Genomic DNA, 4117 nt, shown 5'->3' with positions numbered 1-4117 from the left:
CTTTATGGCATTCATCAGTTACAATTGTGGTTCTGTTATATTATTTTTCGATTTTCTGTGCATCTTTGTTTCTAATGTGGTAGCTTATGTAGTATTGTTGCCGTTTGGAGGGGCCGCGTATTCTATGTGTAGTGTTACCTATTGAGTTGCTTTCTTTATTTTAAAGAGTCAAACGTTTTGTATGTTGCGGGCTCTCATGTGATGCTTTCAAATGATTGTAGATCGTTTTTGTTTGAATATTGTTTATATACTTTATGTGCAGTTATTTTCTTTGATTTTGTTTCATTTTGTATTTGTTCGATGTTAGCGTTTGCTGTTATACATATCTCTTGTAGTGCTTCTGATCATTGAATATAGAATTGATATATAATACAGAAGTAAAACTTAAATGTGAAAGCTCATTGCCGAATGATTAGGGTGTTGCACTCACAATCGCAAGATGATAGTTACGATTCTGTGGCGGTGTGCTATGTTCGTGAGCATAAAAATTTCATCTCTCTTCGATCACATCAATATCTGACGTATGGGACATGGTGCACCTGTACAGGTGATGCCGAGAGGACGGAGGACATGTGCTAATGTAAAATTTATACATTTGATCAGTATATACATCTGTGCAGGTTATTCAGCAATAAATTGCAGAAACATCAGTTGGCGATTATGACAAGAGAGTCATCAACACAACACTACTATGTAGTGATCGTTTGTTCAGCTTTCTCTTTAAGCGCTTGATTATTTTAGGACGCCCAGCAGTAAGTTTATTTATGCCTGGCTGTGACTCTAGCAGCTTTTAATAAACTTTCTTCACTATTACCTACATAGGAATCTCTATCTACTCTAGCTAAATCTACACAGCTTTCAGCTGATATTAAATCTCATACGCCTTCCTTTTTAGGTAAGTAAAATCTTGCTACTCCTGCCTTTGGGTGGAGTCCTCCATTCATATTGAGTTTCCTCCTAGTTTTTCTGTCTAGCTTTGTTAATTCAGTATTTGTCCAATCATCAAAAGCTGATGAGTATCTAGGTAATGATACTGTCCAAGTATTTGCAGCCTTCACTAAATGCGGACCATTTAGATTTGACTTAATTAGCTTCCTCACCTTTCTGATGTACTCCTCAATTTTCGTTTTCATTTCTGTAGTTAGTACTTTATCAGATTCTAATACACCTAGATACTTATAACTCTCTCATCCTTTCTATGATTTTAATGCCTGGCCTTCTGATAATTGGATGCTCTCGCTGTTGACTACCTGTCCCCTTCTCTTGACTTATATTTCACACTTATCTATGACAAATTCCATTCCTATATCTTTGCTGAAGAGACTTACAGTCTGTATTAAGTAATATGTCTCTTTTTCATTCTTCTTAAAAAGCTTCAGATCATCCATGTAGAGCAAACGGTTAATTTTTTCATGAGTATTTCTGAACTGATAGCCAGGCTTTGCTGCCCTTGATAGTAAACAGATGGGGATCAAACATAAGGCAAATATTAAAGGGGGCAACAAGTCCCCTTGAAAATTCCTATTTTGATATCAACTTTCCTGAATATATACTATACTGAATATACTCGGACTTTCACTTATCCATGAGTGTGAGATTATGTCATATGATTTACTATAATCTATCCATGATATTGTTAGATTTGTTTTCTAGCTTTTACTTCATTTAGAACTGCTTTATCTATGTATAATAGATCATGCGCTCCTCTAACCTTCATCCTGCAACATTTTTGTTCTTCTTGTAGTAAATTCTGGTTGTCGAAGTGCTCGTAAATGATTTCTGAAAGCATTCCTGTTAACAGCTTCAAAACTAATGGTAAGCAAGTCTTGCACAGGTTCCTTTATCCCATTCTACCGATCTTATTATTATTATTATTATTATTATTATCATTATTATTATTATTATTATTATTATTATTATTATCATTATTATTATTATTATTATTATTATTATTATTATTATTATTATTATTAGTAGTAGTAGTAGTAGTAGTAGTAGTAGTAGTAGTAGTAGTAGTAGTAGTAGTAGTAGTAGTAGTACGTGATGAAAACTTATTTTGCTGGGTATGATTGGAAGTCTCAGCTGTTCACACCCAGCAGACTAAGCTGACACTTGTTTAGTGGTCATGCTTCAAGAACCCTGCGAAGATTTCTTGCACTTCCAAGCAATGCTGATTTTTGTAGGTGATCTTCCTTCACACTTGCACCAATACTTTTCAGCCCAGCTGGTAGTTGCATGCTGATTGTTCCGAGTTCGCCAATTACTATTTGTATCAAGTGAACTCTTTTCATTGAACACAACCTTCGTATTTCCAACTTCAAATGGTCATACTTGTGTATTTGTTATTCTTTCACATTGATCCTGTTGTCATCGTGGATTGGTATGTCAATTATCATGTTCTTTTCTTTTGTTTTATTTCCGATGGCTTTTTTTTTTAAATTTCCGATGGCTGGTCAGATGATCGCACTGAATCTCTGCATCGAAAAGGATTTTGCCATTCTCATTCTTGATGAATATTTCTTGGTTTATCTCACACCACGTCTTTGCTCTTTGTAGGCCGAATATCCACAGATCTTCCAATGGACCATTCTTGCCATATTGCTATGGTGCCTTTTGTAATCGCGTTGTGTCAATTTTGGGCTTTCGCTAACGATGTGCCATACCGTTTCTCCCCTCTCACCACACATTTGTCGCTGTCGACAGAGTTGTCTTTTCTGCACTTCACATAATTGGTCCTGAATGCTCATACATGAACTGTGCATATAAGTGCTTCTGTCTGTATCTTCAGGTCACTCCTCCTCATCCACATCTCTTGCAGACTGACCGTACATTTATTTTTCCTTCAGTGTTTTTCTTCTTTTTTTTGTGCGTGTTCATTTCTCCTATAATTTTTTTTATTACAAAATTTTCAGTTTTGAAAATGCCGGCCTTCTGTGTATATTTCATCAAAGGCTCCACGGCATTTTTTTATATACCACCTTACGCATTTTTCTTTTTCATCGATACAGTCCTGGCAACTGATCAAACCTCTCCCACCCTTACTTATTTCTTTATTGCCCACAAGGGGCTAAACATAGAGGGGACAAACAAGGATAGATAAAGGGATTAAGTCGACTACATCGACCCCAGTGCGTAACTGGTACTTAATTTATCGAAAGAATGAAAAGAAAAGTTGACCGCGGCAGAGTTTGAACTCAGAACGCAACAGCAGACAAAACACCGCTAAACATTTCGCCCGGCGTGCTAACGTATCTGCCAGTTCGCCGCCTTTGGAAACATGGGTATTTCCCACCCTTTCTTGTAGACAAGTACAGCCTCTCTGTGTCTCGATTAGGGTGAACGGTTTCGTCTACTCACAACATTTTTCTGGTCTTCATAGCTAACACTGCATTGCATCATTTATTATTATTATTATTATTATTATTATTATTATTATTAGCGGAAGGCATGACATTTTTGCTTCTGGGATTTTTCCTTTAATTTTTGTCTCCAAAAGTTGTTTATTGTTTATTTTGTTACACACCGCTTGTTAGAAGTACCAGTATTGCATAGTCTAGTTTGTTTGCTCGTTTGTACCCTTATGAGAGGACAATTTCAGAAAGAAGACTTTCATTTTGTTCTGGCAAAATTAATTTTATAAACGTACAAGGAGACACAAGGCTTGTTAAAAGATATGGATGAGGAAATAAGAGGTGATTGTGATAGTGAGTTGCAAGCCTCAGGGGCCTTCGCCTTGTACATTCAGATGGAAGGTAAGTTGGCCAAACTACCAATACGGCCTCAAACAGCAGCAATAACAATGACACCGACAATAGGGCACGGGATTCTAATTCTAATTATGAAGCTGAATTTCCTGTAATATGTAAGACATAAACTAGCAGCGGCAACGATAATGGTTCGAGCACGGCAACTACCAATTCAATCGTTATCCCTACTAATGCAACATTAAAAATTGGGAAAAAGGTAGTGTAGTGGATGAGGTTGAAAAGACTGAAGATACCTATCTCCTAGAACCAACACCTGAAACGTTAGTAGTAGTAGTAGTAGTAGTAGTAGTAGTAACTTTATTTTTTATGTCATTATTGTATCATTTTCATATCTATTATTGGATTAAAAT

The sequence above is a fragment of the Octopus sinensis genome, linkage group LG1, assembly GCF_006345805.1.
Source record: "Octopus sinensis linkage group LG1, ASM634580v1, whole genome shotgun sequence".
NCBI lineage: Eukaryota > Metazoa > Mollusca > Cephalopoda > Octopoda > Octopodidae > Octopus > Octopus sinensis.
This window is presented reverse-complemented; position numbering follows the sequence as displayed.